General features: G+C 43.5%; 1 protein-coding gene across 4 annotated transcripts in view; it reads right to left on the bottom strand.

Moving 5' to 3' along the window:
* LOC116946286 (carbonic anhydrase-related protein 10-like) overlaps positions 1-27,051 on the bottom strand; it is a 378,302-nt gene that overhangs the window by 87,194 nt on the left and 264,057 nt on the right. Inside the window, exon 1 of one of the 4 annotated variants that reach the window (XM_076069951.1) lies at positions 8,979-9,567. The exons of the other annotated variants lie outside the window; for them this stretch is intronic. The gene's annotated coding sequence lies outside the window, so the exon portion shown is untranslated. Of the gene's footprint in view, positions 1-8,978; positions 9,568-27,051 lie in introns of those variants that run through there. 4 annotated transcript variants of the gene reach the window in all.

Below are 27,051 nucleotides of genomic sequence, written 5' to 3'. Positions count from 1 at the left end.
AACCTAACGAATAATAAAAAGTCACAGGGCACCAGTGCTCATATGAGCATGGGTAATAGACTAATATGATCTCAACAAGCTATTTGAATTGACAACTTCCCAAGCACACGTCACTCTCGCCACAGTGTAAGATGATTGTTGCATTATACACAGTATACAACTAATATAAACACATTATAGTCATAATGGGACATGCTGTATAGTATTTATTTAAAGCATGCTAAATGGGGTTTCTCCAAAAAAACTAGAATGAAACAAGCAAATATGCCATTCAAGACCATCCTGGACAAATACTGATGACTTAACAAACACCAAGGCTTACCTGATTAAATTATTAAGTGTTTATAATGATTATGAATAATCATAGAACTCGTTTGGCTATACCTCGCCAAGTTCCAGGAACGCGAATGCGTGAGACATCCCAGCCGACACCCAATTAGCATGGTCGGCTACGTACGGTGAGAAATAAGTTTAATGTACATACACTATACATACACACGTACATATATGCATATCAACAAAGATCCCCCGTATAGCCTAAACAGACTTGGAAATAGTGCTATTAGCGAGTAACCTACGAAGGCCAGCATGGCTCACGAGAGGGTGGGTGGCCAACACCACGCCCAGCCGCCTTCGTCTCCCCAGTGGTGATGTTTTACACACCACACCAGGTACTAATTTGAGGCTGAGTCAAGCGAGGGGAGGCTCATACGTACATACACATACATACACACATGCTAATAGAGCTCTCTAATGCTAAAAGGTGTTATTTGGCACCAGCCTCAGCTCTACGCAGGCCAGACTAGCAAGCAGTGTACTCCTAAATAATTAAAGGCTATTGATAGATTATTCATGCGCCATAGCCACCAAACGCTCCATTCTGGATGTGTCCAGTTAATTTGAAAGTGAGTACAGTACATATAAATAATGCGGACAATTGAAACTGTCGGGAGTTTCTGCCGTGCTGCAGTTCATGCAGCTGCAGCATTTTTTTCCCCCTCTTGGGTCATTGTGCCCAGAGCCGTATTATCCAATAGTAGGCACCGTGCCGAGGGCCTACGAAAATGAAGGACCTGGGAAAAAAAAATTTTGACCGTGTTTTTTGTTTGTATGATAAAAAATGTAACCAAGATATATTCTTCAATAAATATACGTATATAGCAAGGATAAGCACAGTATATATACAAAGAGGCAGAGGTCATGTCATCTCTCCAGTGGCAGGACGAACTACGACGTGATACAAGCGAGAGACAGCGGCGTTAGTAGGGACATGGGACAGCAGCAGTACCAGCTGTCGACAGTTATCACTGAAGGCCTCCAAAACAGAAGTGCCTAGGGCCTACAAGAAGCTTCATCCGGCCCTGGATGTGCCCAAGCCACATGCACGCACGCACGGGCCCCCAGCAATAGCGGGACTGAGACCCAGTATGCTGGGGATTGTCGCTTCACATGTGGGTGAACAACCCCTAGGCATAGGTAGAGGACCACATCCTCCATGGATGCTGAGTGTGCTTGAGGCCATCGTCCGGTTCATGTTCCGGACTGTCTGTGTGAGGGCTTTCGCCTAACGTCATCATGTGGTGCCAAAGACTCTTCAAATGCACACCGCGTGTGCTCTGCAGATGCAACGCCTTTAACACACTGTCCCACACTTCACCAATGGGGCTTTTTTTCCTGCAGCCATCGTAACGACTCGTTACAATATGAAATAAATAAAAATGCATAATATAGTTAATGAGTAAAGCTCTATAACAAGTCACGTTTTACTTTTTTGAAAAATCTAAACATTACAAGCAATTTGGTTTAACGCGTCGGGCTTAAGTGAAAACAGACGCCCAAAGGTGTCCCTTTGAATTGTTGGCGCACACAATTACAGAGCAGGAAACTGGGGACGATCACAGTGCAATCGACTGCTCACGTGGTATTTTGACCAGTTTCAAATATAGATTTGTCCTCTCCATATGGGACACAACTGGGTGATTTGTACTGTTGAGAAATGAGAGCCACTGCCAGTAACCGATTGGAGATAACTTGTGCATGCATCCATAACAGGTTTTTTTAGGTTAGATAGCGAAAATATAAGTGTCGTTAAACCCGGTACCACCCGACACAGCCAATTAGTAAGGTTTGTCACGTAAATAAAATACGCCAATTCGTTACTAATACAGCACACCGGTGTGTTGCTAATTACCGGCGAAATGTCACGATACCCGAATTGTAAATGTTGTGGATTTACTCTAACACACAACCGGTGTGCTGAACAACTAATTGACACGTATTGTTTACGTGATAAACCATACTAATTGGGTGGTGGTGGCAGGTTTAACGACACATTTATATATACGCGATCTAACCCAAAAAACCTGTATTATGGATATTGGTCATGAAAGCCTATGTATTAAACCTGTGTATGCATGCTGAACTTCTTTCACGCCATGCTAATCGGACGTGCACTGGGATGGACAACAAACTGAACACACAAAAAAAATTTGTTTTAAAGAAATGCCTTTCAATATAGATGTAAAATCACATAGCTCCAGTGGCTTCCGAATATCTTAAGGAAGAGCATTCCAGACGGATGCAGAAGCGCATGTTAACAGGTGTAATAATACAGATTCTTGGAGATGTTTATTACAAATGAAATGAACCCAGGTACACGAGTGGTTAAAAAATAGAAAGTTGAAGGAATCATAAGCAGCATATTGCAAAAATCTACAAACCTGCCATTCATTCTTGCTTAAAGTTGCTGTACTTTGGGAATATTCTACATTTGACGTGAAAGTCTCCCACCAACTCCTGATGCTCATGTCTCCCAACCAGGTTGTGGTCTGATCCTGTTTTAGCAGTCCTGTACATCCGAGTACATGCGTTCTGTCCTACTCTCTAGTTATAAAGTAATACGTCAGCATTTCAGTACAGTAGTTTCTCGGTGAACGTGTTTAATCGATTTCACTAAAACTGTTAACCGTAATAACTGTTAATCGAATTCACTTATAAGTTGAAAAATCTATTTAAAACATCACTGAGTCCGCAAGAGCCGTTTCTACTGCCAAAATAGAAGATGTAAGGGGCCGTCCATAAATGACGTCACGCGATTTTGGACGATTTTTGACCCCCCCCCCCCCCCTTTGTCACACGGCGTCACAGAAAGTCAGACCCCCCTCAAATATGACGTCACAAAGCTCTGCCCCCCCCCCTCCCCAAAAATAAAACATGCTTCAAATCACTTTAAACTAGTCATTGTAGTGCGTATTAAATGTGGCGCTGCACTCTGATGTTGTAGGAGAGTTGTCTATTTAAAGTTGTGGTATTTGAAGTGGCGTCACATTTCTCAAACCCCCCTAGGTGAGTGACGTCATTTATGGACGGCCCCTAAAGCAAACAAAGCCAAATTTTGATTTAAAGCTTTCGTGACTGCAGTAATTCATATTCTTAGTTTTTTCGGTAAAGTCACGTTGAAGAGAAACAACAAAATAACAAAATATATATAAAACAATAAAAAATTCTCACGACGTTTCGACCATAACACAAACGGTCATCATCAGGTGTGTCGGTTTGCATAAATTTATTTTGAAAACGGCATATTTATTTATTTATATATAAATAACGTTTGCGTCACGCGCAACGATTGGCTGTTTGCCAGGACTAGTCCATCTATTTTTTGAAAAGAGGAGGGGGGAGACGAAATTTGTTTTTATGTATGCTGTCTGAAAGCCACTGTAAGCGTGAACAATCAATCAAGAACTGAAATGATTTATCAAATCTTTCCAATGATTGCTAAGATAGAATCCATCTTCTCGGTTGAAATTGTCTCTGTGTTTGTATATGTGGATAGCCTCATGAACGAATCTCTCATGGAAGCCAGATGGCTTACAACGAACCTCCGTCTTGGAAAAGTCAATGGCATGTGAGCCTACTGAATTAGAACAATGATCTGCTACGGCCGAGGTGTTGGTCCTACCGTGTTTAAGGTCTGCTTTATGTTCACGAATGCGGTCCGAGATATGGCGTTTGGTTTCTCCAATGTAACTACTACCACAGAGGCAACTTAGTTTGTAGACACCAGGGTATTGTATGTCCGGAATCACATCTTTTACAGACGGAACCAGATCACGGATTTTATGTAATGTGTTGAAACGGACCTGGATCTTGTGTTTATTCAAGATTTTGGAGATCTTTTTTGTGATCCCAGCAATGTAGGGTAAAGTGATGGTTTTGAAAGGCTCCTCAAGAGGGTTCTTCTTCATGGTTTGAGTGATAGCTTTGCGGATTGTATAGTCGGAGTACCCATTAGCCCTAAGAGCTTGGTGTACGTGCTTGAGTTCACTGCTTATGTGTTCCTGGTCGGATATGCATTGGGCTCTATGATACAGAGTCTTGATGAGAGAATTCTTCTGTGATGGATGGTGGTGGGAATCCGGTTTCAGATAAGCATCCGTATGGGTAGCTTTCCTGTAGACAGAGTGGCTCATTGAACCATCAGGTCTCTTTTTAATTAGGACATCCAAAAAAAGGTATCTTGCCATCTATTTCGACTTCCATGGTAAATCTGATGGCTGGGTGTATGGAATTGATGTGGTCGAAGAATTGGTCTAGAGCAGGCCGGCCATGTGGCCAGATGACAAAAGTGTCATCCACGTACCTCTTCCATAAGGTTGGGCGCAGAGTGGCAGTCTGGATGGCGTCAGTCTCAAATTTCTCCATGAAAATGTTAGCTATAACTGGAGAAAGGGGGGAGCCCATTGGGGTGCCCTCAGTTTGTTTGTAGAAAGTTCCATTCCAAGTGAAGTATGTATTGGTTAAACAGTGTCTCACCAGGGGGGGTACCTCAGTGTTTAGTCCTTGATGAACCAAGTCTTCAATGATTGCAATGGTGTCAGGTACAGGAACCTTGGTGAATAAGGAAACTACATCAAAACTGACAAGCAGGTCGTCTGGGGACAGGGAAATACCCTTATTGTAGACAATATGACTGCCTCTTCAGCTGCTACTATGTCGACCAAATGTAAGGAAAACCTGATTTCCAAATTTAACCTCCTATTCAACAAAAGACCGGACCCACACACCAAAAAGTTAGACGTTAATAAAGTCGTAATTAATCGCAGTAACAGTTCTATTTCCGATGGTCTGAAATCCGTTTTAGCTAAAGGTCTAAACTTTGCAGTCACACCTAAACACATACCAGTTAATGATATAATTGCCCAAGTAGACGTTGCTCTCAGGGGCCTGGGTCACATCGCTGCAGACGTAGCAAGATCTGAAATCGCTGCAACCCTCAAAAACGCTAAGATGCCAGCTAGCAACCTCAGCAAAGATGAGCGTTTTGAATTATATAAATTAAAAAAGAGGAATGATATTGTAGTGCTCTCAGCTGACAAAGGCAATGCTACTGTTATCATGGATAAAATAGAATACAACAACAAAATTAAAGAATTACTCGACGATGGTAGTTATACAAAAATAAAAAGAGATCCCACCAACAGCCTCGTCACACAAACCAACAAAATAATTTCTGATTCAACCGCATTAATTGATCAATCTAAACAGTTTTCGTTGAAACCTTCTGCTGCCAGGCCACCAAGATTATACGGCTTACCAAAAATACATAAAGTTGATACACCTCTTCGTCCCATAGTCTCTACTATCAGCTCCCCCACCTACAAACTAGCTCGTTTTTTGTCTGAAATCCTGCGTCCTTTCACTGGAAAGACCACCTCTGCGGTACAAAATTCTACTCACCTGGTATCAACAATCAAGGGTATTTCCCTGTCCCCAGACGACCTGCTTGTCAGTTTTGATGTAGTTTCCTTATTCACCAAGGTTCCTGTACCTGACACCATTGCAATCATTGAAGACTTGGTTCATCAAGGACTAAACACTGAGGTACCCCCCCTGGTGAGACACTGTTTAACCAATACATACTTCACTTGGAATGGAACTTTCTACAAACAAACTGAGGGCACCCCAATGGGCTCCCCCCTTTCTCCAGTTATAGCTAACATTTTCATGGAGAAATTTGAGACTGACGCCATCCAGACTGCCACTCTGCGCCCAACCTTATGGAAGAGGTACGTGGATGACACTTTTGTCATCTGGCCACATGGCCGGCCTGCTCTAGACCAATTCTTCGACCACATCAATTCCATACACCCAGCCATCAGATTTACCATGGAAGTCGAAATAGATGGCAAGATACCTTTTTTTGGATGTCCTAATTAAAAAGAGACCTGATGGTTCAATGAGCCACTCTGTCTACAGGAAAGCTACCCATACGGATGCTTATCTGAAACCGGATTCCCACCACCATCCATCACAGAAGAATTCTCTCATCAAGACTCTGTATCAGAGCCCAATGCATATCCGACCAGGAACACATAAGCAGTGAACTCAAGCACGTACACCAAGCTCTTAGGGCTAATGGTTACTCCGACTATACAATCCGCAAAGCTATCACTCAAACCATGAAGAAGAACCCTCTTGAGGAGCCTTTCAAAACCATCACTTTACCCTACATTGCTGGGATCACAAAAAAGATCTCCAAAATCTTGAATAAACACAAGATCCAGGTCCGTTTCAACACATTACATAAAATCCGTGATCTGGTTCCGTCTGTAAAAGATGTGATTCCGGACATACAATACCCTGGTGTCTACAAACTAAGTTGCCTCTGTGGTAGTAGTTACATTGGAGAAACCAAACGCCATATCTCGGACCGCATTCGTGAACATAAAGCAGACCTTAAACACGGTAGGACCAACACCTCGGCCGTAGCAGATCATTGTTCTAATTCAGTAGGCTCACATGCCATTGACTTTTCCAAGACGGAGGTTCTTTGTAAGCCATCTGGCTTCCATGAGAGATTCGTTCATGAGGCTATCCACATATACAAACACAGAGACAATTTCAACCGAGAAGATGGATTCTATCTTAGCAATCATTGGAAAGATTTGATAAATCATTTCAGTTCTTGATTGATTGTTCACGCTTACAGTGGCTTTCAGACAGCATACATAAAAACAAATTTCGTCTCCCCCCTCCTCTTTTCAAAAAATAGATGGACTAGTCCTGGCAAACAGCCAATCGTTGCGCGTGACGCAAACGTTATTTTTATATAAATAAATAAATATGCCGTTTTTTAAATAAATTTATGCAAACCGACACACCTGATGATGACCGTTTGAGTTATGGTCGAAACGTCGTGAGAATTTTTTATTGTTTTATATATATTTTGTTATTTTGTTGTTTCTCTTCAACGTGACTTTACCGAAAAAACTAAGAATACAAACAAAGCCAGTCGAGATCTACACTGCTCATAGATGGGCGTCGCTGATGGGTTGCGGGCGTGGCTCAGCCCCACTTTCGAGCACTCGGATTGGCCGAAATTGACCGCTAAAAAACGTTAACCCGATGTCACTGTTAATCGACGGGCGACTGTATTGTCATCAGGTTATACTCATGTCTTTGCTTAACTCTTCGTTGGCGGTTTGCCACTGCAAAGCTCAATCAAGGACCACCGGTTCCACTACCATCTCCTTGTGCTGTCGCGCATTTGTCCGAAAGCTTCCCCGGGCATAATGACACGGTGAACAACTCGGAAAGCCCGAAAAAAAAGATGAGGGAATAATTATATTGTATCGATGTAATCAAGAAGAGGGATGTTACGACGGGCTGGCACTTTGCAGTGCCACCCAAGGATGAAGACCGAACAACAAATTGCGGGATGCTTTAAAGCGGAGATGTTGGAGGTTAAATGTCACCTCTGTAACACAATCGCCATCTAGCACGGTTGGCTACGTACGATGCGAAAGAAGTTCAACATACAGCAGACTCTCCATTATCCGCCTTAATGACGGGGAGGACGGCCACGGATAATTCTAAATTGTGGATATTCCAAAAATAAATTTTCCACGGATCATGCAGAGGGTGACGCAGTTGTGGAGTATCAGGCAGAGGGTGACGCAGGACAGTGCTGAAGACTGTGGTAGAAGCGGCTGCGACCAGGAGCAGCGATCGTGACAGCCGCAGTGGAGCGGCGGTAGCGCATCGAACAAAGATGGTCACCGCATCGCGCGCTTTCAGATACACTCTGCGGCCATCTAGAATGCTCTTCCTTCCAATATTAGGAAGCCACTGGAGCAATGCACTTTTAAATCATCTAGATTGAAAAACTAATTTCTTCACAACTCCTTTTTGTGTTAAGTGTGTTGTCCTTCCCCCACAACTCCGATTAGCACGGTTGGGTGCGTATGGTGCGAAAGAAGTTCAATGTACATACAAAGGCAGTCACTGCAAGGATAGCAAGAGCTCACGGTAATGAGTGATTCATATCAAGATGCGGGAGTTCTTGTACGTGTATTGATGTTAAATATTGGAGTTTGTCTCGGCCTCGCTGTGCGCTGCGTTGCACCACTATCCGAGTAGATAATCTCGCATTCAATAAACCTTCAGAGCCAGGGTGAACATCCGACTCCAAACGTATTTAATAAATTGAACGAGATAAAACTGATGGAAAAACACAGCACAGATACAGCATCTGTAAATACTTGGAAATATCAATACAATGAATGAACACTACAGCATCATAACATTGTCTTAGATAACATGTTTCTCAACAATAGATCCTGGATGGATCAGGCACCTACATTAGCACTGCATAGCTTTACAAGAGAACAAGCTACTGTTAAATAAAGACATCGTGTAATCACACTGCACCCCAAATGTACAGCACTACACACAACTGAGTTGTGGATGAGACATTTCATCATCCTTGCTCTCAAGATCGCAATTTAGTTACTTGTGCACAAGTTTGACTCGATTTATTCAATTACAAGTCACATAAGGCAAGTTGCAGGCTTCGTTGTTAACTAGGCCTCGTATTTATCATAACAATTTAACAGCATTATAAAGGCATTTACAGCTTTATAACGGCCAACATCATAACAGCATTCCCAGTATTATAAGAATATAAACGAACTTACAGACAATGCTTCTGAAAGTCCCACAATGGACAGTTACAGCCGTCTTCACTGGGACGCGATTTGTGCCACCATCTTGAACTCTGTGTAATGGCTGACTCCAGCCTCGTGGCTGAAAGACTGTCAAATCTTCCTGGTCACATCACCAAACTCAACCTCAAAACAGGAAATGCCTGTACACTCCCCCCCCCCACTCCTGCCGTGGAGCAAAACACCTGCCGTGAGGCAGGACAGAGTTGAGAAATTATTTCAATCACACATGATATAGGGCCTGCAAGGATTGCAACGAAATTCCTTTATTCGTGGCATGATTGTTAAGTACGTTGTTCACATTGGCGAGAAGAAGAAGAAGCGCGCGTCCTGGATCTATGTACGTGGGATTCAATTATATCGGAGATATCCGTCAGTGAAAGGCCGATATGCGACAGTGATGGCTGCGATAGCCTCTTAACCGTCACCCTGACATCTTGCCTTGTGCTGCGCAGCCTGAGGACACCCCCTGATTCGTAGATGTCTGAAATTAGATTGTTGAGGAAAATCATATAATACACTTACAGGTTAACCTATTAAAATTGCAACGCAGTGGGCATCACCACCACGCCATGGCAGTAATGTAAATCATATACAGTGAGGGAAACAGTATTTGATCCCCTACTGATTTCGTATGTTTGCCAACTGACAAAGAAATTATCAGTCTAGAATTTTAATGGTAGGTTTATTTTAACAGTGAGAGACAGAATAACACCAAAATCCAGAAAAACGCATGTCAAAAATGTTATAAATTGATTTGCATTTTAATGAGGGAAATAAGTATTTGACCCCCTCTCAATCAGAAAGATTTCTGGCTCCCAGGTGTCTTTTATACAGGTAACGAGCTGAGATTAGGAGCACTCTTAAAGGGAGTGCGCCTAATCTCAGCTTGTTACCTGTATAAAAGACACCTGTCCACAGAAGCAATGAATCAATCAGATTCCAAACTCTCCACCATGGCCAAGACCAAAGAGCTCTCCAAGGATGTCAGGGTCAAGATTCCAGACCTACACAAGGCTGGAATGGGCTACAAAACCATTGCCAAGCAGCTTGATGAGAATGTGACAACAGTTGGTGCGATTATTCGCAAATGGAAGAAACACAAAAGAACTGTCAATCTCCCTCGGCCTGCGGCTCCATGCAAGATCTCACCTCGTGGAGTTGCAATGATCATGAGAACGGTGAGGAATCAGCCCTGAACTACACGGGAGGATATTGCCAATGATCTCAAGGCAGCTGGGACCATAGTCACCAAGAAAACAATTGGTGACACACTACGCCGTGAAGGACTGAAATCCTGCAGCGCCCGCAAGGTCCCCCTGCTCAAGAAAGCGCATATACATGCCGGTCTGAAGTTTGCCAATGAACATCTGAATGATTCAGAGGACAACTGGGTGAAAGTGTTGTGGTCAGATGAGACCAAAATGGAGCTCTTTGGCATCAACTCAACTGGCCGTGTTTGGAGGAGGAGGAATGCTGCCTATGACCCCACGAACACCATCCCCACCGTCAAACATGGAGGTGGAAACATTATGCTTTGGGGGTGTTTTTCTGCTAAGGGGACAGGACAACTTCACCGCATCAAAGGGACGATGGACGGGGCCATGTACCGTCAAATCTTGGGTGAGAACCTCCTTCCCTCAGCCAGGGCATTGAAAATGGGTCGTGGATGGGTATTCCAGCATGACAATGACCCAAAACACACGGCCAAGGCAACAAAGGAGTGGCTCAAGAAGAAGCACATTAAGGTCCTGGAGTGGCCTTGTCAGTCTCCAGACCTTAATCCCATAGAAAATCTGTGGAGGAAGCTGAAGATTCGAGTTGCCAAACGTCAGGCTCGAAACCTTAATGACTTCGAGAATATCTGCAAAGAGGAGTGGGACAAAATCCCTCCTGAGATGTGTGCAAACCTTGTGGCCAACTACAAGAAACGTCTGACCTCTGTGATTGCCAACAAGGGTTTTGCCACCAAGTACTAAGTCATGTTTTGCAGAGGGGTCAAATACTTATTTCCCTCATAAAAATGCAAATCAATTTATAACATTTTTGACATGCGTTTTTCTGGATTTTGTTGTTGTTATTCTGTCTCTCACTGTTCAAATAAACCTACCATTACAATTATAGACTGATCATTTCTTTGTCAGTGGGCAAACGTACAAAATCAGCAGGGGATCAAATACTTTTTTCCCTCACTAAGTATTAAAATAATGAAATAATACTTCATTTTCTTCGGTAATCTGGTTCAACGTAGCCTGTCGCACATTCTGCGAGGGACGCCTGTTCCTTCAAAACACTTTTTTGGGCAGCAGGGTGGAACAGCGGTTACTGGCGTGCCTCATCGCAGCAAGCACCTGGGATAGATTCTGGGTGCCATTCTGTATGGAATTCAAAAACTAAAACTAATTTATTTTATTTTACCAGGTGAGGCCCCCACTGAGCAATGCAGCTCTTTTTTACAAGCGACATGGTCATCACAAAGGATAGCTCAACGAAGTATCTTATCAACATGTGGAAATGTATAGCAGCAGCCAAATACTCTAAACGCGTGATGTTGACTAAATATGGAGGGAAAAACCGGAGGATCCGATGAAAAAGCCACGTGACCACCAGGAGAATGTGCAGACTCCAAATATACAGGTGTCAGGGTCGAACCCACCCACCTCCTTGTATACCAGGCGAGGTAGTTAACATCTCGTCACTGAGACGCCCATATCACTTGAGTAGCCTTGTGTTTAGAGCTGGGATTCAAGAAAATATGAGTATATGATCCTTCAGGAATTCCAATGAGCCATTGTATACCCTGGCAGGGACCCTCACTATCTAGCGCTAGTCCCCTCTGTTTCCGAGGAGTACTGAACCCCACGGTTTTCTAAAAATTCCCTCCCATGCTCCCTCTCCAACTCTTGCCCACAGTGGATAGCTCCCTCGTCTCTCAACATCGCCCCACACACACACGAGCACCCTCCTCTCCCAGCCTCGCTGACAATAGAGGGGATTGCCCACAAGAGGTTTTTTCCTTGCAAAAAGGTTTCAGTTTTGTTGCCAGAAAAAAGGGAAAAAACCCTATTATTAGGTGTTTTGGGGTTAGATCGCATAAATACAAATGTGTCATTAAGCCCGTCACCATCACCCAATCAGTATGGTTTGTGACCGAAACAAAATGTGCCAATTAGTTATTCGTTTGGCACACCGTTTGTGTTGGAGATTAAACCCACTACAACATTTCCAATTCGAGTACCATAACGTTTCGCTGGTAATTACAACACCAATCAGTCCCATCAGGCGACAGCCAGATTTGAGGGTGCAGTGCCTCCCACTAACCCCCGCTCACCGGGCATAGCCTCATGACATTTACAGCTTCCGGTCATGGCATTTAATTGATAGCACATTACGGCGGTGCGTGTTTTGCAGTTGAGGAGTTTGTTGAAATATGCTGCACGTTACGCATGCGGCCAAATGCAGCAGTAACGATGTCCCCGCACCAGGAAACTAAACGTGGCAAAGACTACACAGGATTAAGACATTTCTGTTGAGAAGCAAAGAGCACAGATTGTTCGAATCACCCCCCCCCCCCCCTTATCAACATGACCCACAGCACCCACGGGTTGTTTTACCCAATTATATTTCAATTGTACGATTGGCAGCGTATCTTAAGATGAAATCTATCCATTTGAATCTCTCACACAGACTAGGCTGCAGTTGTTCCCGACTACCTTGATTCTGTTTTCCCATCACAGAAATCACCGTCACTTTAACATATACTAAATGTCAAAAGTTGAAGGCTCACTCGAACCAGATAAAAAAAAAATAGCTACATAACAGGAATAGTCCATGAGAAACTAGACTGTATCATTTGTTTATTTACACGTGTATATTAGCAACGGTAAATTAAAAATATAATGGGTTGTATAAACAATTATTGCCTGTAAACTTACAAGCATGTCAAATTGAACGTAGTAATCGTATTACAAAGAATGCGTATTTACATATTAAACTCCATTGATGCGCAGTAATCATGGAGATGAACGGCTTGAAAGCAAATGATGAAAAGTTGGTGATGGAATTGCCCTTCATCGAGCACCCGTGACCCAGAAAAAACGTCGATCCTTAATGGGCACGGAACAATTAGCACGGTGCCACATCAAACTGGAGATGCTATACCGTGAATTATTAATCACCTTGCTGCTGCGGCTTGTTTATTGCTTACGTGACAAGTAGGGATCTTTTTTTTAGCATGCAATTCATGTTAACAAGCTGAGGTGTAATACAAACATGTAAATTCATCGAATATATAAGTAGGTTTAGCTCATTTTGAAGACAGTCTTTCAAGTGTTGGCATTAGATGAAGCAACATTTATGTGAAAATTAATATTGCTATATCAGCTTTTCAACCGAGGTGCCTGATGCCTGCTGTATATTTGGAGTTTACGTGTCTCTCTCTCCCCCTGGTCGTGTGGATTTTTCTCCGGGTCCTCAGGTTTTCCCTCCACAATTAGAAACATGCTTTCTTGACTTAAAGCTTTCGTGACTGCAGGAATTCATATTCTTTGGGTCTTTCGGTAAAGTCACGAATATAGGTTCAAAGAAAATAACAAAAAAAACTACGATGTATCGATCGCAACACAAGCAGTCATAAGAAAAAGGGGGTTCGCTTCTGAAGGCAAACTGATGACGGACGCTTGTGTTGCACCAGAAACGTCGTGATTTATTTTATTTTATACCTATGTGACGTTACCGAAAGAACCAAAGAGTATGGATTCCTGCAGTCACGAAAGCTTCAAATCAAGCTTCAAATCAAGATTGTTTATAAAGGTTTGAAATGGGCATGACTTTACCGAAAGACCCAAAGAATAGAAACATGCTTTTAGAGTATTTGGCTACTTATACATTTCTACATGATGATAAGCCACTTCGTTCAGCTATCATTTGTGGCCAAGTCGTTTCTGGAAAAAAGAGTTGCATAGCTCAGTGGGCCTTACCTGGTAAAATAAATATAGTTTAGTTTTTAGTTTAGTAGTGGATCTTTTTGGCAACTTCTGGGATCAGCAACTGCCCTGACCTTGATGATCCTTAATGGACTGAGAGGTTACACACATGTGAAGGTTATACTTTCATCTGCAGTCTTCTATTGCCACCTGTACTTGTTGATACTACACACAGTCATGAATGCTACATCCTCGGTTTGCAAACTGCACTCCCTACCACACATCCCTTGCATTATAATGCAAAGGATGTCTGGTAAGTGGATACTTATCCACTGACATTCATTTACTGTAACCACCCTGCAAACAAATCTGAAAGATCATTAGAAGAGGTAATGTGGTAAAATGTTCAAATTTACCACAGTGAACTTTGGTTACATTATAAATTTATTATCGAAGTCACAATCCAAGAGGACTGCGTCGATTTAGAATGTGCATAAAGACCATATCATCATCAGCCACGATCAATCCACTGCTGGATGGGCGCCTACCAAAGTCATCACCATTTCTCATTATTCTGCGGTGTCAATAATACGCCTGACACTTGCACACGAGAAGATTGCATCGCTCCATCTCCACCATGTAACGTCCTCTCAGCTGCGTTTCCTCCCTTGGCTGTGATTCCCTCGGTGGTCTTGACCTTTCGGACATCGTTCCTTCTCTCGACTGTCTCATGCCAAAGCCCACTGACGTCACATTGAGTGCGTCCTCTAATCCACGTGCTCCTCGTACAGTATGTCTGGCCATCCCAAAGGCTTCTTCTCTCTTCGATGGCTGGTGGGCCCTTGCGTGTGTTCCTCGGACGCAGCTCCTCCGCACGCTGTGCTGCCCCATGCCCTCTGCTGTGCTTGCCCTCTCCAGCTGTGGAACGAGATCCCTGTGCACACTGTTGCCGTTGGTTCTTCTTCCAAATGTTGCTTTTCCTGTGCTATCGGCTTCTCAATGTAATTATGAGCGTGCATCTTTACACGCTTTTTTGTGTGCACTTTTCAGCTTGTGTTGCACCTCGGATTAGCACGGTTGGGCACATACGTGTGAAAGAAGTTCAACACTCATACGTACATGCATACGTTCCATTTACTTTGTCAGAGTCCATGTTTATGACCTAGAAGGTCGTACACACCGATTAAAAATGTTCAACCACCAAAAAACGAAACCCAATACCATGGGGGATCGATAATTCTCATTGGCAGCATCACGCGTCCGGAACAACCTCGCCGAAGCAATCTGCACACTCGGGACTCCATCATCTGCATTTTAGCCACGACTCAACAATGCATCACTTATGTACACTTGCATACAACAACTAACTTGCAGCCACAACTTGCTTCGCTGATCCAGCCCAGAAGAATTCCCTCATCAAAACACTACAGTATAGGGCCCGTTGCATCTCCGACCAGCACCACCTAGCCAGTGAGCTTGAACACATATGCCAGGCTCTCAGGAGGAATGGATATTCTGACCATGGGTAGAGAACCATCTGAGGACCCAATCAATTCCATCACCTTACCATACATAGCAGGGGTCACCAAAAGGATTGCCAAAATCTTAAACGAACTCAAGATCCAAGTTCGGTTCAATACAGTAACGAAATCCGTGATTTGATAGCATCGGTGAAGGATGCGATTCCGGACATGCAATGTCCTGGTGTCTTTAAGCTGAGTTGTGTCTGCGGCAGCAGTTACATTGGTGAAACGAAGCGACGTGTCTCAGAACGGGTTCGCGAACACAAAGCGGATTTTAAACATGGCAGAACCAACTTCTCGCTGGTGGCGGATCATTGTTTCAATGCTGTGGGCACACATGACATTGTTTTCTTTGAGACCAAGGTTCTCTGCAAACCCTCGGGCCACCTTCAGAGATTTGTTCATGAAGCCATCCAGATATACAAACAGACACAACTTTAATCGAGAAGATGGATTCAGATTGAGCAATCATTGGACGGATGTGATAAAGCACGTCAAGTTTTAACTGCTGTGATTTTCACTCACCCACCCGTTTGTCGTCGTCCTCTCTCACCCACTCGGTTGTCGTCGTCCTCACTCACCCACCCGGTTGTCGTGGTCCTCACTCACTCACCCACCCGGTTGTCGTGATCCTCACTCACACACCCGGTTGTCGTCGTCCTCACTCATGGCCGTAATTATAATATATATTGGGGGGGACACATCCCCCCCTCCCCCCCCAATATTCAAATATGCTCAAAATGTCCCCCCCAATATATTGCTATAAAATAGATTTCTGTTTATATGATCGTGGTTATGGTTGTACTTCATTAATCCCTAATCTCTGCCATTACATGCAATGAAACAAGAAAAGGTAAAAAAAGAAAAAAACAGGAATGTAATAAATACAAAACACTATGAGACATTCTTGTAAAAAATATTTTAGGCAGGAAATTAGTTTTCAAATTTAGATTATTTTTGGGGGGGACCCCCAGACCCCCTGGAAGATTTGGTCCCCCCCAATGTTGACTTCATGGCTATGGCCTTGTCCTCACTCACCCACCCGGTTGTCGTCATCCTCACTCACCCACCCGGTTGTCGTCGTCCTCACCTCACCCACCCGGTTGTCGTCATCCTCTCTTACCCACCCGGGTGCCGTCATCCTCTCTCACCCACCCGGGTGTCGTCGTCCTCGCTCACCCACCCGGGTGTCGTCGTCCTCTCTCACCCACCCGGGTGTCGTCGTCCTCACTCACCCACCCGGGTGTCGTCGTCCTCTCTCACCCACCTGGGTGTCGTCGTCCTCTCTCACCCACCCGGGTGTCGTCGTCCTCACTCACCCACCCGGGTGTCGTCGTCCTCTCTCACCCACCCGGTTGTCGTCGTCCTCACTCACCCACCCGGGTGTCGTCGTCCTCACTCACCCACCCGGGTGTCGTCGTCCTCTCTCACCCACCCGGGTGTCGTCGTCCTCTCTCACCCACCCGGGTGTCGTCGTCCTCGCTCACCCACGCGGGTGTCGTCGTCCTCTCTCACCCACCCGGTTGTCATCGTCCTCACTCACCCACCCGGGTGTCGTCGTCCTCGCTCACCCACGTGGGTGTCGTCGTCCTCTCTCACCCACCCGGTTGTCGTCGTCCTCTCTCACCCACCCGGGTGTCGTCGTCCTCGCTCACCCACGTGGGTGTCGTCGTCCTCTCTCACCCACCCGGTTGTCGTCGTCCTCACTCACCCACCCGGGTGTCGTCCTCACTCACCCACCCGGATGTCGTCGTCCTCTCTCACCCACCCGGGTGTCGTCGTCCTCACTCACCCACCCGGGTGTCGTCCTCACTCACCCACCCGGATGTCGTCGTCCTCTCTCACCCACCCGGGTGTCGTCGTCCTCACTCACCCACCCACCCGGGTGTCGTCGTCCTCACTCACTCACCCGCTTATGGTCGTCCGATTACGACTTGTACTACAAGTCCAATTACTTGCTAATTTCTCTAGCCCCACCCGTCTATCCACGCCACAAACCCTCCCCCCTCTCCCCTGTGAACTCCCACCATATAAAGCCACAACAGCAGACCATTTTTTCACAGCTGAAGACGGACGCTTGTGTTGCGACCGAAACGTTGTGTTTTCTTTTATTATTTTTTCTATCTACGTGACTTTACCGAAATAGCCAGAGAGTAATATTACACTGTATAGACTTGTTTATTTTATGTTCATGCGCGAAATTATTGCGATGGCGCTTTGGGTGTCTGATTTGTGCCACAAAGGTGCCACGTGTTCACCCAAACTAAAATCGACTCGACTTGAGGTTGCCTCCTGCTTCGTCCTCCACGTGAATCACTGCAGGGGAAATGAGGCGAAATGTTTAAATGCATTTCATCTGCAGCATCGTGGTGCTAAATTGGGACTCACGGTGGCTAGGAGACGTTAACTACCTCGCCTGGTACAAAGGAGATCGTGGGTTGGATCGACCCTGACGCCTGCTGTATATTTGGATTTTGTGTGTTCTCTCTCTCCCTGTGGTTGCGTGGATTTTTCTCTGGGTTCCTCCGATTTTTCCCTCGACATTTAGAATAACCATTCGTTTAGTGTATTTGCTTGCTAATAATGTCCACTTGATAAGCCACCTCATTGGGAGCTCATTTGTGGCCAGGTCATTTATAAAAAAAAAGAAATATATAGCTCAGCGGGCCTAACCTGGTAAAAGAAAAAATACTCTTTGGGTTTTTCGGTAAAGTCACATAGAAATAAGAAATAATAAAATAAAATAAAATTACATAATAGCATACGACGTTTCGATTGCAACGCAAGCAATCATCATCAGGTATAGAAGAGCTAAATTTAAGAGAGAGAGGAAACACAGAGAGATGGAGAAGCACATCAAATTGAACAAGATTTAGTAAAATTTGGAAACAATATAATGCAGCACAGAGGGTCGGTCAAAACACAATTAACGCATGGTCTGGCTGATTATGTTATTTCAAAGATTGCTATTTCTTATTTCTACGTGACTTTACCGAAAAAAACCAAAGAGTAATTCCTGCAATCACGAAAGCACCAAATCAAAAAGAAAAAATAGTTTATAGATTTTGATAGTTTATAGTTTTATATAAAATTGTTTATTTACATTGCAAATGTGCTCTTCACGTCATGTTGTGAGGCGTATAATTACAGTGAGAACTCCGCACCTCTAGTAGTGCATCATCCGGTTCGAGGATGTCCTCCAGAAGGTGGCATCACAATACTGCTTCTAACAGGCCCCTTTATCAACAACAGGGGGTACACGCATTTGAATTTCCTGCAATGAGTGCTCCGTTGCACCGAAGTACAACTCAAATGTGCAAGTCTTAGGCTGGGCAAAGCAAAATTAAGACAACAACAACAATAATAATAATGAATAATTTTATATAATGGCAGTTTTTTTGTGTGCAGTTATTGGTAAACCCAGTGACGGTGACGGGTTTAACGACGCATTTATATTTACGCGATCTAACCCTGATATCTCTGTTATGGACAGTTATTGGTAATTGGGTGAAAGCATCGATTTACAACACTTGAAACAAGTCAGCCGTGCTTGTCCAGATTAAAGTCCCAGAGCTTAAACTAAACTTTTTATTTGACCAGATAAGGCCCACTGAGCTATGTAGCTCTTTTTCAGAAGCGACCTGGCCACAAATGATAGCTCAACGAAGTGGCTTATGTGAAAATTTATAGCAGCCAAATACTCTAAATGCATGTTGATTCTAAATGTGGAAGGAACAACCAGAGGACCCGGGGGAAAATCCACGCGACCACGAAGAGAGATCGAACCCACAATCTCCAGCATACCTTTGTTGTTTATCTTATATTGGGGGGGGCGGGGGGGAGGGGTGCATGAGTATTATTTCACCATTTTAGCTCTTTACATAATAGAAATGCTTAATAAGGAGTATTTTATTTTAATAAACGATAACTACTTACAAAGATGACTTAATAATGAGTAATTCCAGGGCTTCTTGAATGCTTCCGTGGGCTGCTTCCACTCAGGTCTACGGTGGTAATTGCCACCACATTGAGGTTGTAGTCGCTTAACCTGCGAAACATATTTTTTTACTTTCAATTTTTATCATTGAAACATCTTTTAATTCTTAAGCATTATATTTTTGTTTTTTTCTTGAAGCGCATGGCGTGTTAAGTATGCCCATAAAAGGCGAAGCATAAAACTCTGAAATTGCGCTATGGGGGAGGTTACGCGAGGGAAGCTGTACTTTCACAATAAACCGGAATACCCAGAGACAGTCCACGGATACTGGGAGGGAAAACAATTAAATGGCCCACAGAATGGTTCACAACACACAACCCACTTGCTGTGCTACCTCACAGACCAGATTCGGTTTAAGATTCATCAAACTTCAGTGTGATCTCCCAAACTTTTGACTTCAAAGTAACTCAATTGAAAGCATTTGCCACCGGCGTTCGTTCTTGGTGCGGTTGCATGCTTGCAGGCTTGTTGTGTCCCCGGCGCATTGGTGTCAAGTGCGAATGTGCCACATGCTGGCGTGACAACCAGGGAATTGAAGTGGCACAAGCTTCCCTCAAATTTACAGGGTGCAGTGCATTGGGATCGCACTTGAAAGACAGTGACTTGGTTTGCTGCAAGTTTGCGTGCCTTTTAAACCACTAGATGGTCTCTTATTTAAACTAACGATAACATAAATTAGTTTTTATTTTACCAGGTAAGGCCCACTTACCTACACAGCTCTTTTTGAGAAGCGACCTGGCTACCACAAATGATAGTGCAAGGAAGTGGTTCATCACGTGGAAATTTATAGCAGCCAAACACTCTAAACGCGCGATGTTGATTCTAAATTTGGAGGGAAAAATCGGAGGACCCAGAGAAAAATCCACATGACCACGGGGAGAGAGACACACGCACACTCCAAATATACAGCAGGTGTCAGGGTCGGGATCGAACCCACGACCTCCTGCATACCAGACGAGGTAGTTAACATCACCGTTGCAAATAATTGGGAAGGGATGGCTTTTTTCGATTTAAAGCTTTCGTGACTGTAAGGATTCATCTTCTTTGGTTCTTTCGGTAAAGTCACGGAGAATGAGAATAAATAATAAATTGATCAAATAAAATAACACAATAATATTCTCACGACGTTCCAGCCACAACACAAGCGGCCTTCATCAGGTGAAGGGACGAGACTGTCTGGTAGGACAGCGCTGGAGTGAAAAAAGCCACGTTCAGATCACGACCTTTAAGCTGTGTCCGAAGAAACAAAGCGCCTTGACAAAGGAATTAGCATATAATTTAGCATTGAAATGGCCGAGTGATTAGCTTGTGACTGGTCAAAGAAATGGCTATGTTAAAGTTAAAGCATACACATCCGCAGAGGCACCCCTTGACAAAGGAATTAGCATAGAATTTAGCATTGAAATAGCTAAGTTAAAGCATACACATCCGCAGAGGCACCCCTTGACAAAGGAATTAGCATAGAATTTAGCATTGAAATAGCTGAGTGATTAGCTTGTAACTGGTCACAGAAATAGCTATGTTTAAAGTCAGAGCATACACATTCACTGAGGCACCTAGTACAAATCAAACAGGAGAATTTAGCATTGAAATAACTAGGCGAATTTAGCATTGAAATAACTGAGTGATTAGCTAGTGACTGGTCACAGAAATGGCTATGTTGAAGTCAAGGTCTACACATCTGAGCTATTCACAGTAACTGGGTATACAATACAATGTATAAGGAATACTATATAGTGAACCAATAAAAAACTAAAATATAAATTACCTTAATGTTATCAATAAACTCTATATTCTCCAATCAGCTAAGCTACCAACAATAAGTCGTTATATATCACAATGCTATATGGCGAAAAAATGAGTGGATTCTTACCCTCAACTTTAGCAACACGGATAGCTACGGGCCCCGTTCAGACGGACGAGTTCATCCAAGGTCGGAACAGAGGAGGGGGAGAGAGACAGCTGCGAGGCGCTATTATACTCCATGTTGTAAACCATACCATTAACCGTGGTGTGAGAGGTATTAAGAGTCAATGCTGGTGAAAGAGCTGCGGTCTGAAGGTCATCGTAAAATACAACTAATTAAGAACGGAAATGGTTTAAAACATATTTCCAATGGTTACTAAGCCAGAATCCATCTTTTCGGTTGAAATTGTCTCTGTGTTTGTATATGTGAATGGCCTCATGAACGAATCTCTCATGGTAGCCGGTTGGTTTGCAAAGAACCTCCGTCTTGGAGAAGTCAATGTCATGTGAGCCCACTGAATTATAACAGTGATCTGCCACGGCAGAGGAGTTCGTCCTACCGTGTTTCAAGTCTGCTTTATGTTCACGGATGCGGTCCGAGATATGTCGTTTGGTTTCTCCAATGTAGCTACTAGCACAGAGGCACTTTAGTTTGTAAACGCCCGGGTACTGTATGTCTGGAACAGCATCTTTTACAGATGGAACTAGATCACGGATTTTATGTATTGTGTTGAATCGGACCTGGATCTTGTGTTTATTCAGGATTTTGGAGATCTTTTTTGTGACCCCTGCAATGTAGGGTAAGGTGATGGTTTTGAGTGGCTCCACAAGAGAATCCTTCTTCATGACTGGAGTGATGGCTTTGCGGATTGTGTAGTCGGAGTAACCATTAGCCCTGAGAGCCTGGTGTACGTGCTCGAGTTCACTGGTAATGTGTTCCTGGTCGGAAATGCATTGGGATCTATAGTATAGAGTCTTGATGAGGGAGTTCTTCTGGGATGGATGGTGGTGGGAATCCGGTTTCAAGTAAGCATCTGTATGGGTGGCTTTCCTGTAGACAGAGTGGCTCATTGAACCATCATGTCTCCTTTTAATTAAAACATCCAAAAAGGGTAGTTTGCGATCTTTTTCGACCTCCACGGTAAATCTGATGGCTAGGTGTATGGAATTGATGTGGTCGCGGAATTGGTCTAGAGCAGGCTGGCCATGTGGCCAGATGACAAAGGTGTCATCCACGTACCTCTTCCATAAGGTCGGGCGTAGAGTGGCAGTATGGATGACGTCAGTTTCAAATTTTTCCATGAATACGTTGGCTACAACCGGAGATAGGGGGGAGCCCATTGGGGTGCCCTCAGTTTGTTTGTAGAAAGTTCCATTCCAGGTGAAGTATGTGTTGGTTAAGCAATGTGTCACCAGGGGGGGTACATCAGTGTGCAGTCCTTGATGAACCAGGTCTTCAATGATAGCGATGGTGTCAGGTACCGGGACTTTGGTGAACAAGGACACCACATCAAAACTGACAAGCAGGTCGTCTGGGGACAGGGAAATGCCTTTGATTGTCGATACCAGGTGAGTAGAATTTAGTACCGCAGAGGTGGTTTTTCCAGTGAAAGGTCGCAGTATATCAGCAAGAAAACGTGCCAGTTTATAGGTGGGGGAGTTGATAGTAGAGACGATGGGACGAAGGGGTGCATCTTCTTTGTGTATCTTTGGAAGGCCATATAATCTTGGTGGTCTGGCAGCAGAGGGTTTCAACGAGAACTGTTTGGTCTCATCAATGAATGCTGTTGAATCAGAGATGATTTTGTTCGTTTTGGTAACCAGGCTGTTGGTGGGATCTCTTTTTATTTTTGTATAGCTGCCATCATTGAGTAGTTCTTGAATTTTGTTGTTATATTCAGTTTTGTCCATGATGACAGTGGCATTGCCCTTGTCGGCTGAGAGGACGACAATATCATCCCTCTTTTTTAATTGAGATAATTCAAAACGTTCGTCTTTGCTGATGTTGCTGGGTGGCAACTTTGCGTTTTTGAGGGTTGCAGCGATTTCAGATCTTGCTACGTCTGCAGCGATGGGACTCAAGCCCTTGAGTGCAACGTCGACATGGGCAATGATATCATTAACCGGTAAGTGTCTCGGTGTGACAGCAAAGTTTAGACCTTTAGCTAAAACGGATTTCAGACCATCAGAAATGGAACTGTTACTGCGATTAATTACGACTTTGTTGACGTCTATCTTTTCGGCGTGTGGGTCCGATTTTTTGCTGGAGAGGTGATTGAATTCGGTAATCAAATTGTCCCTACATTTGGTCGACATAGTGGCAGCCGAAGAGGTAGTCATATTGTCTACATGTTCCCAATCCGATGTAGACATTGTTGCTGTCAATGTTAAGTTTGATTTGTAGAGTGTCTTGTCTAAATGATCGAGTTCGGTGCGTGTAAGTCTGATTTTTTCTGAGATAAGAGCGAAGCTAGTTCTAGCTAGAATTCGTTTTGCATTGAGAGAAGTTACAACAGCAGAGGTTAGTGTAAATTCGGTTGGTATTACCTTAGAGTCGCGGCATCTCTTCAGAAAGGTGAGAGACTCGATTAGTTGAGCCTTCTTATCCCGGAGTCTGTTGAATGATCTTAAGGATGTGTGAAATCCCTCCCCGTAGAGGCAGTTAAATTTCGATTTAAAGCTTTCGTGACTGCAAGGATTCATCTTCTTTGGTTCTTTTGGTAAAGTCAAGTAGAATGAGAATAAAATAATAAATTGATAAAATAAAATAACACAATAATATTCTCACGACGTTTCGGCCACAAGACAAGCAGCCTTCATCAGGTGAAGGGACGAGACTGTCTGGTAGGACAGCGCTGGAGTGAAAAAAGCCATGTTCAGATCACGACCTTTAAGCTGTGTCCGAAGAAACAAAGCGCCTTGAGAAAGGAATTAGCATATAATTTAGCATTGAAATGGCCGAGTGATAAGCTTGTGACTGGTCACAGAAATGGCTATGTTAAAGTTAAAGCATACACATCCGCAGAGGCACCCCTTGTGGAGCCACTCAAAACCATCACCTTACCCTACATTGCAGGGGTCACTAAAAAGATCTACAAAATCCTGAATAAACACAAGATCCAGGTCCGATTCAACACAATACATAAAATCCGTGATCTAGTTCCATCTGTAAAAGATGCTGTTCCAGACATACAGTACCTGGGCGTTTACAAACTAAAGTGCCTCTGTGGTAGTAGCTACATTGGAGAAACCAAACGACATATCTCGGACCGCATCCGTGAACATAAAGCAGACTTGAAACACGGTAGGACGAACTCCTCTGCCATGGCAGATCACTGTTATAATTCAGTGGGCTCACATGACATTGACTTCTCCAAGACGGAGGTTCTTTGCAAACCAACCGGCTACCATGAGAGATTCGTTCATGAGGCCATTCACATATACAAACACAGAGACAATTTCAACCGAGAAGATGGATTCTGGCTTAGTAACCATTGGATAGATGTTTTAAACCATTTCCTTTCTTAATTAATTGTATTTTACGATGACCTTCAGACCGCAGCTCTTTCACCAGCATTGACTCTTAATACCTCTCACACCACGGTTAATGGTATGGTTTACAACATGGAGTATAATAGCGCCTCGCAGCTGTCTCTCTCCCCCTCCTCTATTCCGACCTTAGATGAACTCGTCCGTCTGAACGGGGCCCGTAGCTATCCGTGTTGCTAAAGTTGAGGGTAAGAATCCACCCATTTTTTCGCCATATAGCATTGTGATATATAACGACTTATTGTTGGTAGCTTAGCTGATTGGAGAATATAGAGTTTATTGATAACATTAAGGTAATTTATATTTTAGTTTTTTATTGGTTCACTATGTAGTATTCATTATACATTGTATTGTATACCCAGTTACTGTGAATAGCTCAGATGTGTAGACCTTGACTTCAACATAGCCATTTCTGTGACCAGTCACTAGCTCATCACTCAGTTATTTCAATGCTAAATTCGCCTAGTTATTTCAATGCTAAATTCTCCTGTTTGATTTGTACTAGGTGCCTCGGTGAATGTGTATGCTCTGACTTTAAACATAGCTATTTCTGTGACCAGTTACAAGCTAATCACTCAGCTATTTCAATGCTAAATTCTATGCTAATTCCTTTGTCAAGGGGTGCCTCTGCGGATGTGTATGCTTTAACTTAGCTATTTCAATGCTAAATTCTATGCTAATTCCTTTGTCAAGGGGTGCCTCTGCGGATGTGTATGCTTTAACTTTAACATAGCCATTTCTGTGACCAGTCACAAGCTAATCACTCGGCCATTTCAATGCTAAATTATATGCTAATTCCTTTGTCAAGGCGCTTTGTTTCGTCAGACACAGCTTAAAGGTCGTGATCTGAACGTGGCTTTTTTCACTCCAGCGCTGTCCTACTTGTGGTCAGAATGTGGTTAATGCAGACATTATTTCTTGTAAAAGGTCTCAGTTTGGTGTTTAACAACTTCACACCTGTTTTGTTGCCAGAAAACAGGGGAAAAAACCTATTCTCATATTTTGGTACTGGCAAAGGAAGCCCCATGATATTTTAATTTTACCAGGCAAGACCCACTGAGCTATATAGGTCTTTTTAATAAGTGGTCTGGCGATCACAAATGATAGTTTAATGAAGTGGCTTATCATGTGGAAATTTATAGCAGCCAAATACTCTAAACCCATATTTCTAAATATGGAGGGAAAAACAGGAGGACCCAGAGAAAAATCCACACGACCACGGGGAGAGAGACATGCACACTGCAAATATACAGGCGTTAGGATCGGAATCGAACCCACGACCTCCTGCATACCAGGTGAGGGAGTTAACATCTCGCCAGCAAGGCGGTTAAAAGCAGGGTGCTATACTGCTCCCATACACAAACATATACAAAGATCCACAATACTGTATAGCCTTCACAGACTGTAGGGGAAAGTGTTGTGTGAGCGCACGCACACATACAAACACATTCACACACGATATCCATACACACACAAACAATAATTTTATTTCATAAAATTGTCGATTTTTTAATATATATATCACCAGCACGTGATGTCTTGCACTATATGGCATGGCAAAGGATTAGTTTTCGTAGCTGTTAAGTATATACAGCGAGTACTTGGTATGCATGACGTGTTCAGTTCAATACATCCAATATTTTTTTGTTACAAGCATTATATTGGATGAGTTGATGTACAAGCATCAGCATGTGACGCAGCTAAGACCAGCTACAATGTTTAATCGCCTAATACGACTGTGGCTTTGTCCATTCAGCTCATAAATAGGTAGTAATTGTAACATCGATGGTTAAGACACGCCGTAGTGTGCCAAAAAATGTTAATCAAACTGCAGAGTCTATAAATATCTTATCGTTGAGAAATAATAACTAGGAATCCTTACATGACACATTCATATTGGCGGATCAACACTTATGTTGGGTCAAATTAATTTTCACAACGAAAAATATTTTTGTGTTGTGATTGCAGCATTAATGAGAGAGAAGTTCCACTTGTAGGCTATGTTTAAGTGAATCCTCACGTGGGGTAACCACGCTGCAGAATGATTTATAAATTAAATTCTGGGAGTGTGAAAAATAATTCCTGGGCAATTAGCCTCATGATTGCGTTGTCAGAGGTGTAAATGTGCATATATTATACTCCGATGTACACGTCATCTACTATATGTCCAGTTTACGCAGAAATACCAATACATATCTGACATTACATTGCCTGTAAGATTGTTGCACACAAGTTCCTCATAGGAACAGCATTTTCAAGACATCATCACCAGCCGAGATCAATCGACTCCTGGACAAAGGCCTCCT

The sequence above is a fragment of the Petromyzon marinus genome, chromosome 26 (genome assembly GCF_048934315.1).
Source record: "Petromyzon marinus isolate PM22_M1 ecotype Great Lakes invasive population chromosome 26, UKy_Petmar_22M1.pri1.0, whole genome shotgun sequence".
NCBI classification, from domain to species: domain Eukaryota; kingdom Metazoa; phylum Chordata; class Hyperoartia; order Petromyzontiformes; family Petromyzontidae; genus Petromyzon; species Petromyzon marinus.
Note: the sequence above shows the minus strand (reverse complement) of the source record. Positions and strands in the feature narration are given on the sequence as shown.